Here is a 13,847-nt window from a genome sequence, read left to right as displayed (position 1 = left end):
TTGAATTTCAATATTTTGCGTTCAGCCTAAAATGTTAGCTGGACTTTCGGGCCGCCAAGAGAAATCAGAGTGATGGGGGAATTAAAATCGCACATAAAAATGACAAGATGCTCACATATATTAAAAAATTAGAGTGAAATCGCTAAAAGAGAACATTGCGGGTTTGATTCAGGGTTGAATTGAATCCTTATGAAATTATATGGACATTAATTTCTTTACCCACAATCTCAAGAAGTGCCAGTATGGGTAAAAATTATTGGTTATTTTTCCTAAACACCCTCGATGAGATCAAAACTAAAATCATTCCCAGGGTTCTTTTCTACCCATCCCATATTCTAGGTGTTACATGACCAGACCCAACCAGGGTCTCTCGATGGAAAGGAGAGAGAACCTGGGAACGAGGTTGGATCAAAACTTGTAAATCCAACACCTAAATGAGAACCAAGCATCCCTGTTAATTTAATATGGGAGTCAGCACTCATTCATAATAGAGGATAATACTTTTATCAGAATTAGGACTGCAGAAAGACCATAAATGTCAGTATTTTTCTCACTGTATTCGAATTTCATGTCCAATCAGGCAGTCTATTTGCCAAAAAAATGATGCTAAGGCTTATTGTTTCCTATTTTTCCAAGGATGTTCTTATAATAAACCATTTTTACAATTAATTGCGCTAAAGGACAATTCCAAAATGTTGAGTCATTTAAGATTTTACTAACTGTAGTAAAAGAAAAAGCTAAACACTTAAACGCAACCAAATAATTTAGACGGTACCTATATAAGATCCTTTAATTGTCCAAAAAAATGTATTATTTTATTGCCACACCTACCAACTCTCACGATTCTGCCTTGACTGTCATGACTTTTTTTACTTTTCTCACGGCCTCACAAGACTCCCAATCTCACAGTTTTTTGGAAAATATTTTTCTGAAATGAAATGCTACCTTGTTGAATAAAATTCCATGGGGAATTCTAGTGCCTGTTTTAATCTAGATCAGGAACAACGGTATTTCATTACTTTTTGTAGAATCTCCATTTTTTTTTCACAGGTCTCCAGATTCTCCTTTATCAGGGGTTGGCAGGTCTGTATTTCTGTTTCTTACACGTTTATCCTCCCTATGCTGTCCCTAATCAGTTAATTCTCCCTGAAGGAGAAACGGTGGTAAGTCAATAATAGTAGATTAACTACTTTCGGTCTCCACCAGTGAGAAGCACAGTGCCCCGGCAGCCACCATGAGGTTACTGCATTCACTTGATGGGCCCACAGATAACTTAGCTCTTTTGTTCTGCACATAAGGCTGCATCATCAGTAGATGTTTTGCAGCATCTCAGAGGGGTCAGACTAGCTGATGGAGCCGTGGCTGCTGGCTTCGGAATATTCTCTTTTGCCAGCTCTATCAGGTCTTTGACAGACGTTTGTTGGCTGCATGCCTTACCACTAAGTAGAGCCAGCAGGCGACTTCCCCTTCGTTGATTTTCCCCGTGTTTTCCCTGCCCCTCTCCAAACTGATCTTTCATTTCATGAGAAGATCAGAGCATACGTCCTCATCCCCAGAATTGTAAACTACCACTTCCTTTGCTTCCACTGGGGCAATCGTACTTCTCAGTTCCTTTATATCTTCAACTCTTCTCTTTCCAATGCTTTCCTTTCATCCCAACTCTTTTCCTGGAAGTTAACATTATTCTACTTTATGAGACATTGATATTGAAACCATTTTGGAAAAACGAACAGTGATTTGTTAACAAAATAGTAATAATTATATAATAATAGTAATTGGTCATCGGCACTTCATTAACTGTATAGCGAGGTTTTTCCAGAATCTATCCACATTCTTGGGTTGCTCGTGTTCTTTGTACTTTAAAATGCATGGAACGTGACACCACAGAGAACTGGTGTTGAGTTTAAGGTCATACTGATTTCACAGTAATCATGGGATTGCACAGGCTAGTGATACAACAATCATTAGATTCGCAAGCACACATAATGTACACAAGCACTGTGCTCAATGTGCTAGGCAGTTGAATTCAAATTTCTCACTAACCCTGGCTTATCTTAACCTACTGGCTGTAAACAACCAAGCCCTGGAGAATAAATTTATCTTGTTCCTCACAGGGGGTTTATTTTTCCGGTCATGAACCCTACCTCCTACCCAGCTAACATTCCATGTAACTTTACTGTAAGACATTTGGTATTGAATCCACTCTCTTCCCTTGAAAAATGAATCCACGTCTGTATACTTAACAAGCGTGCACTTTCTTCTGATCTAAGGCATTTGAGTATGAAAGTGAAAAATAGTATAATCCTACAATTGTTAGAAAGTTCCTTTTATTGAGAAACCGTTGCCTCCTTCTTTTCTCCTTCTCCTTACTGTGAGCTTGATGTCTTTGACTCCAATAAGATCTTTTGATTCTTTTTCCAATAACGCCTCTAGTGGGTAATAACACACCACCTGATAACATCATCTCTCTCACATACTTGACCATCTCAGTTCTCACAGAGTCTTAAACATGCAAACATGGGATGTTACAAATTTTAAATTATTGCAGTTGGGACAAATTGAATTAAACAAACAATACACCCCACATGAGTCACATCAACTGTTAGTAGTTTAAATTTAATGGAAAATACGTGTCCCCAACTTCAATTTTCAACAAATTATATTAAACATGCTATGTATGGTTCCAGAAAATATCCAAACCCCCACCATGGAGGGAATGGGAAATTCCCGGGTGGGTTAGAGGCCCAGGAAATTCCAGAGGTGAGGGGGTTGGACAATTAAAGTTCGAACATTGCTTCTTACGGACCTGGTAGATCATTCTTAAGACATAAATAACTTAATATGTCATTAATGATTCTTTTTTTTCTTAACTAGGTTTTCTTTCTTCCCAAAGCATTTGGGATGCAACTTCAAAGGAATTAGACCGACTACAACTCCTTTTATGGCATGCTCGTAGATTTGACTGCCATACTTGTTACCAGTCTCCCTAAAGACATCAACACATTCTGCAACAAATCACATTGTGTCAGTCAATCAATAAACTTTGCTTCAAAAGGCAGGAGGTTAAACGTCTTGATCTCAGAATCTAGAGTTATTTTTCTATCTCCTCTCTGAAAGCATAACATGTTTGTGATCACATTGGTATTACAAATTCCAACATTTAACACAGGACGAGAAACCACAAATCTGCAAACTGAAACGTAGCAGAAGTGCGGTTAACTGTTGTGGAAATGTAATGGCTGACGTGTGTTTTCGCTAGTAGATATGTGACGATTTCTGGTGTTTCTGTCACATTATTTCACAGTGGAACTGTACCACTTACATGTTTTTGTCAATTGTCCGTTCGTAGAAACACTTGTTTCCATTGACGGACTTAAAGGGACAGTGTCCCGATTATGCGCACGCGCGAGCGTCATCTGTTTTTTCTTCAGAAGACAATAGAACTGTCATATTGACTTGACAAGATTTCCTTCCGGACCGCACCGCCGACGGGGTTTTGTTGTTTATATTCTCAAGTAATATTTTAGACTTTCGCGATCGAAGAAGTCTTTTGTCTTATATAAATATTTGGCTAGCGGTTCGAAGACTCATCGCGATTTTATCGCTAGCTGGGCCGCCTCGCGACCCGAAAATCTCGTTTCGCTCGCTTTAAAAACATATTTTCAAATTTGAAACTCGTGTCAGAGGTCAATTGTGCCAAGTCCAGTAATATCTGCCTGATTTGCTCGTGTTCTAGCCTCAAACGTTGAGAGACAAAAAAATGCAATCTCAACGCTATGAATCATCACAAAGGTTAGTAAAAATTATATTATGATTTCAGGGCACTAGTTTTTCTAAACATGTAGCGCCTGTTTGTTTGATTTTGTCGGCCGTAGGGAGATTCATTTAAAAGTTTACTAACGCGTCGTTTTAAAACATTCTGCTTCGCGAAGCTCCCCTCCACAAGATCTCCTCAGTCGCATCCATGTCTCAGTGGTTTCTTTCTTACAGTCTCTATTTTTGCTGTTTCATTTCTGCGTATTCCTTTCACAATTATCTGAGCTCGTATGGAAGCTAGCAGAAGAAATAAGCCTTCAATCGGCATCAAAGTGCTTCCAATCTTTTGGTCCTCCAGCCAACGGCAATAAAAGTAACGCCATAAAATCCAGATTTTGCCCAAATCGAAACCTAACCGGAACAATATATCACTGATCTGTAATCCTGAGAAGTTTAATTTTCGTATTGAACCCGGCCAAGCGCGATGCAAACGGATTTTCAAGGTTCTCTTACTCTCATCGCATCTTTTGATTTCGCGACATCCTGTCCAAAAATCAAAGTTTGGTGCGTGCGCAGTAACGGGATACTGTTCCTTTAATAGCAGAACTTGCGGAAACATGAGAAAACGTTTCCGGAAGCATCAACATCTTCTGTTTCCATTCCATAATCAGGATAGCTATTGCCTGGTAATCTCGTGTTTCCGTAATTTTAAATCATTCTTGTCTATTTGTTTTTTTTACAGTTAAGGTATGAATTTTGACCAATTGCCAAATAAAGGTCTCCGGAATCCTGGCTCAGGAGCGCTATCACGTGTTTGCATTCATAATTTAAGTCCCTTAGCAGTTATAAATTACAACACATGAATAATCCAGCAGATCAGTTCACATGAATATTTTTATTTACTTATACTTTGCACAATGTGGCTATTGATATCGCTGTAAGTACTACATGCACAGTACTACGTAGTGCTGGTATATTTATTGGCAATTAAGTTAGGATACCCTGTTTGCTAGCTAGATCGTAGATATTTGCTCTCTAGGTTAAAAAATTGGATACACACCTCTGAAGCAATAACAATACGTCGCATAACAATAACAATATATATCATATAATTGCAGAATTATTGCAATTAATTGTACACGTTTTTCTATGAATAAACCAACAAAACGATTATGATTGCAACATGCTTGAAAAAGTAAATTCTTAAGAAAGTTCTCTTGAAACAAAAGCAAAATTATAGTCTCTACATCACAAGATTATGGCCTTTCTTTTCGAACTACCCAGCTAGGGCCGTTAATGGGACATGGCCGTGTAGAAGATCTTTCACCACGGGGCACAGTAGCACTAACTCGTCATTGCTTTTCAGTTAAGTGGTTTGAATATGTTTCATCCAGTTTGGCCTTGATGTTCCTCAGTTTACTTCTTTCCCAGCGTAGTTTCCTTGTTTTCCTCGGTTTTGGGGCACTACTTGGTTGCGTATCATTGTCGTTTTCCTCGGACAACATATACTGAAGGGCGTCTGGAGATGCAAGAATCATATATTCTTGCTTTTTCCTTGTCTCCATTCAAGAGGATTGTAGTCTCCTAACAGGATACCCGTCAAAAAGTTTCTGAGAGAGAGCAATGTTACGGTCAAAATCAATGACATCAAAAGCCAATTTAAATTATCAACTAGATGCCCCATTGGCGTTTACTCGTACCTTGTTTAACTTTGTTTGCCCCTTATGAGAAATCGAAAGCAGCTGACAATATGCACAAATTTGGTGAAGCATCTGCGATGATTCTTGTCCTGGAACCAACCTTGTAGCATGCCAACATGTCCACGTGCATGATTGTTTGCTTAAACCTCTCAAAAGCAGTTTGCTGTTCTGCCCCCCCCCCCCCCCCATTACACAGTTAACACCTTTCGTTGTGAGGTCCTATATAAATCGCGCTAATGATCCTACGTCTGGCAATCATGAACTTCGCAGAGTATTGCACTAGTCCCATAAACGACCTGTCCTCACTGATGTCCTTTGGAGCTCTCGCTTCTTGGATAGCTGCAATCTTTTGGTTGGGTTAACACCATAACTAGTCAGTTTGTGCCCGAAAAAGGTAAGCCTTGATAGGCAGAATTCACACTTGCCACTATAAGCATCAACCCGACCCATTTGAGGCTATCCAACACCGCAAACAGCCTCCTGTCATGCTCTTCGACACTGTTCCCATGGGTAATTAAATCAGCAGTTGTATTTACCACGCCCTCACAACCTTCAAGCACATCTCGAACAATGTGCTGGCACTTCCCTGGGGCAGACGTCATGCCAAACATAAGCTGCTTGTACTGGCACATGCAACGATGAGTCACAAATGTCGTGATGTGTTGGCTTTCCTCACTAAGGAGAATTTGGTGGAAACCCCACTTCAAATCAACCTTGCTAAAAACTGCCCTTCTGTTTATATTGTGCAAACGTTCCTCTACAGGCGGAATAGGATGTCTCTCTCTGATAATCGCTTCGTGTGTATGCCGCACATCTACACAAATCCTGATGTCACCATCACACTAAGGTACAACTACCAAAGGAGAATCCAGCCAGTCGGAGCTTCTGGCACCTCTTCAATAATATCTGCTTGTAGCAACTTGTCTAATTTCTTATCCACTTTCTCGCACAGACCAAATGGTATCCTTCACACTGGCTGAGCAAGAGGCTTCACGGTATCATCTACATGGAGTTTAAGCTCATAACCTTTGAGAAGACCAATCCCTGTAAACAAATCTCAATACCTCTGTCGAATATCATCTTCAGAATGCTCACTCACGACACTGTTCCCCGGAAGGGGACGGACATGCAATAAACTGAGTTTCTCCACAGTCTCTTGTCCAAGCAGAGTGCGCCCTTCACCCTTGACAAGCACATTTCCAGAGTTGGCAATGGTTCAGTAGCACCGTAGGCAAACAACACCTTAGCTGCAAGGCGTGATTCGTACTGGATTCCATTAGCTTTCAATCAATTCCAGGTTTTCTGGCCCATCAAATTACACGTAGTTCCAGAGTCAACAGTGCATTAGGCAGTCTACTTCCGAGTTCAGATTGCGACAGGTTTGGCCAAGTTTGAATGTGAAATTAGGACTTTCCCTGACTGAGAACGTCTCACTTCCCACAGAATTTGCTTCATTGACTACATCTCGTCTGCTCCTGTTACTTCCTCTGCCACTGCCACTCTTTACCTTCTCGAACCTCTTCCCTCCATTTTGGTGACGTTGCATACATGTAATCTGGAAATGTCCTATTTTCCCGCACTTCCTACAACCTTGATCACGTGCTGGGCAACTCTTATCTCTTGCAAAATGTCCTTCCCTTCCTTCCTAGCCTTTTTCCTTTCTCTCACAATGCCTGCGTTCCTCGCTCCACCCACGTTTGCTCCTGGATCCTCATGCTTTCCACACACTACTGAAATTTTTCCTGCCAACAGCGTTCACGTGACTCTGGCTGAAGTTTTCCTCCATTTCTTTCAAATTGCAGCTAACGGCTTCCTGCGCCCAATAAACAATCTGGGGTAACAGTTTCCTGCCCTAAAATCTTAAGACCTAAATGACTTACGTAGCAGTTATCAATAAGTTGATGATGAATGTAATCATCCTGCAGGACTCCGAAATCACAGCTCGCAGCCCCCTGCTGAAGCCTACACACAAATTGGTCCACTGTCTCATAACTAGCTTGTGCAATCTGCTTGAAAAAGTGCCTTTCAAATGGTACAGTTGACTTTGGAACAAAATAGTCATCAAGCGCCTTCATCGTGGTGGTGAAAGAGAAAATCTCTTCTTCGCTGACCATTGTAAAATAGATTTGCACATTGACTCCTGCAGCGTGTAAGAGAAGAGCTTTTTTCTGCTTGTCATCTGTAACCCGTTTTCCTGTCAGATACGATGCAAAAGATCGTTTCCATCGCTTCCTTCGTTGGCTGATACCATTCAGATTGCCTTTTGGGTTGAACGCCGTCAATGACCCAACGTCCACCAAAAGCATTATCGCATCAACACCGCCAGATCCCACTTTGTTGCTTGCATTCACCGTGCCGCCTTCAAGGCATCTTTGAATTTGTCCCAATTAAAAACCATCCAAATATCTCAACTGAAAATCATCCTCATCGCCAATGTAAAGTACTGGGTGCGCTGGCTACAATTACACAACTAACAACCTTTAGTGAATTATTTCCCACTTTTTAAATATGTACTATCTAAATCTTTATAACACCTAACAACAACTACTACCAGTTATGAAATGCATAATGAAGAGGTAATTCCCTTGACACTACAGTTATGTGTGAAGTAAGACTTCATATGCTCTGGGTTTGTTTGGATCTCTTTATGTACATCTGCTTATGTACATACGTTATATACATACATTAAGTTTTCAAACCATTCTTAAATCTCTCACTCAGATGTCCTTTACTTTAAAATTGGGAGTTTCCATCCTGGTACCGAATTTGACCTCAGCCATCTTTAATGATTAACAAGGTCATGTGACATAGTTGTGTAAAGGGTCTATTACATGCACATGCACAAAATGATCAAGAAAGACAGAATTGGGCCTTTTTCCAAAAGGAAAGTGTTATTTTAAGGGGCAACGCCGTAAGAACCTAAAAGTGACAACTCCCAAAGCAGAGTTACTTGTGGTATGATTAGGAACTTTACTTGAACAAAAACCAAATACACACCACTTATCTCCTTGTGTTTCACTGCTGTGGAGGTCACATTCTCTTCAAGGATTGGACTGGTTTTCTTTTTTCATTGACAGGGGAAAGGCGCACAGCAATACTTTGTCTGTCTTGGGTTTGCTACCAAACCAAAAAGAAAGGGTCCACTCTTGTTGTTCTCCAGATGCGGACTGTTTGGATGAGGTACTATTTGCCTCGAAGATAATATCAAAGAAAACAGATTTTAACTCTTTTGCTACTTTGAGCTGATTGCAGGAAAAATATAGTTCTTAAGAGGAAAGGTTTAATTGTCTTGTTAAACTGCAGGTTTTCGTTATTTCTTTGTCTGAGCTGTCTGGTCACTAATGATGGAATGGAAGCACTCAACGCGATAATTGGTAAAGGAAATAATAGAACTCTACAGTGTTAAAAGGAAGGGGTGCGAGATTTTTCCCAATAGTGAAAGCTAGAAAGAAAAAGCAGTAGTGACTTCTTGCAGTGGTGGCGGCCAAAGCAAAGAAACATGAGTCAGATTCTCTTTAGGGCAGAAATGTACAGTTGGAAGTTGTCGGAACGAAAGACAACAGCATAAATTGTCAGAACTAAAGGAAGATGGTTTTCCAAAAAAATTATTAGTTAAAGAAATTGCAGGTCTTTACATTGGTCTTTACATTGATCTCCAAATACACTTAAAAGGCGGATGAACATTTTAAACAATGTACTGTACTGTTTAAATTTTGTGTTCATTACTTTGTCGATTGCATTTCTGAAATCTGACTCCTTCTTTGGAGGTGACTTGATGCAGTTGATAAGAGTAGTCCCATCGATTTTATGCATTTCCTTAATAGACATGTCATTGCCATATCCGAGAGTAGTAAAGCGGTCTTGTTCAAATGCTGGATCCAAAAATCTTATACCCAAGGGTTGTCTTCTTGTCAAGCTGTTGTGAAGGTCTTTTTTTTCAGTTTGATTCATCTAACAATACTTACCCAACAAAAGCTACCTTTAGATAAACTAAAAAAATAGTAACAATAAAGAAAAAATAAATTACGATACTTTACAATGAATTACAGTACATTGCATTACAGTCTTGCTACAAAAGTACAATAAAATGCAAGTGTAATGCTGAGTATAACCTTACTAGTTGTTTAATTGTTAGCAAACAAACTTCTCAATTAAAGGCTTCCATTTCTTATAATAATATTTTTGTTTTTCTATCTCGGCTTTGTTTACCACTATAGTTACATAATCACTTCATAACAAAGGCTCTTCTCTGATACTGCAGCAGTATATAATATTTCGCCGGTAGTAAGAGATGATTAGTTAACTTATTGAGGTGATTGTTACCAATAACACCATACAAGATTTTAATGGTTGATAGTTCTAGCCCTATTGATACGTGAGACTTGTACCAGTCCAGGAAAGCTTCCTAGAACTCTGAGACGAACTGACACGAGATTAGCATGTGCTTCAGATCTTGTTTTGTTCCCAAGCATAGATAGCAGAGATCACTGTTGGCGAGATTAGCTCTGAACAATATTTACTCAGTAAAACCTATGTCATGTAAAATCTTGTATTGGAACATTATTAGCTTTGTTTCTTTGGTGCAAAAAAAAGCAAAGTTAAAGTAGCCGTGTATGTGGTCTGGTGGTAACCCATTGTCAATACGGCATTGTGTGGCTCTAGGTTCCTCAAATATGTGATTAAAAAAACTCTCGGGTATAGCCTTGGTTGTTAGTGCTTTCAAGCTCTGACGTTGCTGTGTAGGTTGGTGTTGTTGTGCATTTATTTGTTTAATACATTTTTTATATTCATTTGGGCATAACGTTTATTACTCTGTAATAAGTCAAAAAGTGTGTTTTTATCTTGTAACGGGTTTTAAATTCTTCATAAGTAAGGAAATCAAGATCAAGATTACGATCGAGAAGGCTTTTTATAGTGGAAACTCCTCTACTAAGCCGTGTTCGAAAGAAGATCGTAATATTATCAATTTTAATATCTTTGTTGTTCCATATGATCGTGTTTCTAGTTAATGGCTTAGTATTAAACTCAAACCAGTATTGCAGTGTTCTTATGTAGAAGAGTGGTAACTCCTTAATGTTGATATCTTTCCTGCTGCAGTTGCACTTAGAGAGGAAGGAAAAACCTCCCAAGTGTGAAGTGGCTTGATTAGGAATAACCGTCCATGCTGAATTCTCATTCAGTGTAAAGTGCTTTATCCTAGTGCATTTGTGACAGTGAAAGGCGAAATGAAGGCTAACGGTTATCCGTTTCAAGAGGGTTAGCGTTTGTTATCCATTCGTTGTTCTTTCGCACGCTTTTAAAAAACCGTTTGAAAAAATTAGCATTTATCCGAACCGTTTGCCTATCCATTCAAAAAAAATTAACATCCATTCGAACGGTTCGGCTATCCGTTAAAAAAAGTTAGCATCTGTTTGAACGCTTTGCCTGTCCATTCAAAAAATTTGGTATCCGTTCAAAGGATTCCAACATCCGTGCAAATGGTTAAGACATCCATTTGAAGGATTTTTGTATCTGGTCGCAAACTGAACATGTCCATTCCAAAGGTTGCAGCATCCCTTCGAACGATTTAGCCTCTCATCCTCGACATTTTCCTATCCGTTCGATGTGAATGTAAAAGGATAAAATGACGATCTGAACACTAACAAACATTCGATATTTTCAGACAATAATTTCCTACTGACAGGTAAGAACTATCCTTGTGCCTGCAGTACTGTATCTTTTTGTCGTAGCAACGATTGTGACAGCAATCGTTATCCTGCAACAAGACGCAGCAAGAGAAAAACCGGATAGTCACGGCTTTACTTACGACGCACAAATCCAAAGATACGTAAAGATGGCTTATTTCTTTATCAGTGACTCCAACGAGATTGTACAAAAGGATAAGAAATTTATGCGAGGAACTTGCAGCAATTGTTTAAAAGGTCACCCTTGTTCAGGACAGTTTTCAGCGGAGACTGTTCTTTACAACTTATATAACTGCCTTGAGCTTTCGAGCAGCGAACTTGACCTTCAGGTCCTCTCCAATATTCACGTCTTCACAAAAACTGAAAAAAAATCAGCGACAAAAGGAATAGAAGTCCTTGATGCAGCTTCACTTATCAAACAATTCCAATCTGCAAGGAGATGTTCTTACATCTTTACGGAATTGGCTATTCCATATTTCGAAGACTAAGGGAACATTATCAGGAACACAGTATTTATCCAAGAACTCATGGAAACACCAAACGAGTGCCTAAAAGCGCAACTTCCAAAAAATCGCTTGAGGCTGTTCATGCATTTATTGACAATTATGTTGAAGAAAATGCGATCGTGCTTCCTGGAAGGTTCCCGGGATTTAAAAGTGAAGAGATGAGGCTCTTGTCTTCATTGGAAACAAAGATGAGCGTTTGGAGGGAGCACGAGAAAACTTGTGGTGTTTTAAACGAGAGGCGTAAGTTACAAGAAATTCTTACAGCTGTGGGACGAATTTTATCCTGACGTGGTCATCTCTAAACCCATGATGTATCCTTGTTTAACGTGTCAGCAAAACACGACCAAACTGCAGCGAGCTGCTAACCTCTCAGATGAAGAAAAATCAGATTGTGTAAAGGCTCACCAAGAACATTTGGACATTGCACAAAGCAAGAGAGAATGTTACAGGAACCCTGGTAAGGAATGCGAGAGATTTCTTCAAACAATTGACACTAATACTCTGCTGATCTGTGAAATCCGATGGGCCTGTTCTTTAAATGCATCAATACATTACTCATGACTTTGCACAACAGATACATGTACCAAGCAATGATTGAATAACCATGATGGACTGGGAGAACATCATGCGCATCTTTATGCGGACAATTGCACCGGCCAAAACAAAAAGAGTTTTTTCCTTTGGTACCTGACATACAGAATTTTGCTGAAACTTTACCGCTCCATTACATACTCTTTTCTAATAGCAGGATGCAAAGTTTGGTCCTGATCAATCCTTTGGCTTGATTAAGAAAGTATATAAGGTGACTCATGTCTCTTCATCGTATGAATTTGCTAGATTGGTTGAGACCTCTAGTAACAGTGGCTTAAACAAAGCACAGCTGGTTGGAGCCCATGATGGTCGAATCATTGTTACTGTACATGACTGGGCGTCATTCCTTGGCCAGTATTTTAGAAAGTTCCCGAACATTAAGAAGTGTCATCATTTCCGGTTTTCTAAGGAAAACCCTGGAATGGTTTATTATAAAGAATTTGTGAACAACCCTGAACATTCTTTCATGTTGTTTAAAACTCAAGCCGTCCTTCCACCCTCCACAGCTACTCCTCCAGTTATATATTCAAGCGAACTGTCTCAAGAACAAACACTTAAGCTCTACCGTGAGATAGGACAATTTTGTAAGCCAGGAACAGAGGACATTGTAGCTCCTGCCCCTTAGCTCTTGTCAAACTGCTAAAATTTATCGATCGAAAATATTCCCTTGTAGAATCAGACACTATGTAGAGTCTATGCAGATGCTGTCACAAAGCTATGTAAAACCTATGTCAATCAGTCATACACTGCTTTAACCAGGTCCTATGTTGTTTCTATGCCAGGACTATTTTTTGGTATCGAAAATGCTATGTTTTCACTAGTCAAACGGAACCTTCTTAAAAGCTATGCAGTTTTTAGAGGTAGGAAAAAAGGAAGAAATGACATAGTTTCCATATAGCCTATACATATAATTTACTTAGCTTTTGGAAAGAGATTTTAGACTTCATAGTCAACCTTATACAAAAATCAAAGAAAATAAATAGCCTTCACATAGGACTGAAATAGAGTTTACATAGTAAAATGGAACAGGGAACAGTTGATTAAATAGCTTTTGAATAGGGTTTGCTTAGAATTTAGATAGCCTAGAAATATTAAAAACATATGATAAGCATAGCCTTTTTTAAAGGTGACATATATTTTGCATAGCATTAAAATAGGGAAAACACAGAACAATAAGTCTTTGCATAGGTTTGAAATAGGATTTTAATAGTATTTGAGTAGGTAAAACATATCACATACACAGCCTTTAATTAGACTTCAAACAGAAATTACATAGAATTGACATGGTCTTTAATGTATGTAGGCATTACGGAATCGCGCCTGTAGATACGCGTCGCTAGTAAATGCAAATTTTTCTGTCAATCAAATGTGTCCTATTATTTGTAGGTGGAAATTGGTAAAACATTGTTATTGTTTTGGAGACAATAGAATAACAAAAGATAACAGAAAGATCAAGTTATGCGGTCTTAAAGCATGTTGCGTGACTTAAATCAGTTGGAGCATTTCTCCTAGCTTTCCCGCATTAAAACGTTGGAATGAAAAGTCTGAAGCTTAGCTTTTAAAATCTTGATAGCCAAAATAAAAGGGGTGCCCCAAAAGGAAAGCATTTG

The 13,847-nt window shown here is 39.1% G+C and overlaps 1 pseudogene; it reads left to right on the top strand.

The window, feature by feature from the left end:
* Window positions 1-11,834: 11,834 nt before the first annotated feature.
* On the top strand, window positions 11,835-12,862 carry LOC140936442 (uncharacterized; annotated as a pseudogene).
* The last annotated feature ends 985 nt before the right edge of the window (window positions 12,863-13,847 follow it).

Source organism: Porites lutea, chromosome 1 (assembly GCF_958299795.1).
Source record: "Porites lutea chromosome 1, jaPorLute2.1, whole genome shotgun sequence".
Lineage (NCBI taxonomy): Eukaryota > Metazoa > Cnidaria > Anthozoa > Scleractinia > Poritidae > Porites > Porites lutea.
This window is presented reverse-complemented; position numbering and strand designations above follow the sequence as displayed.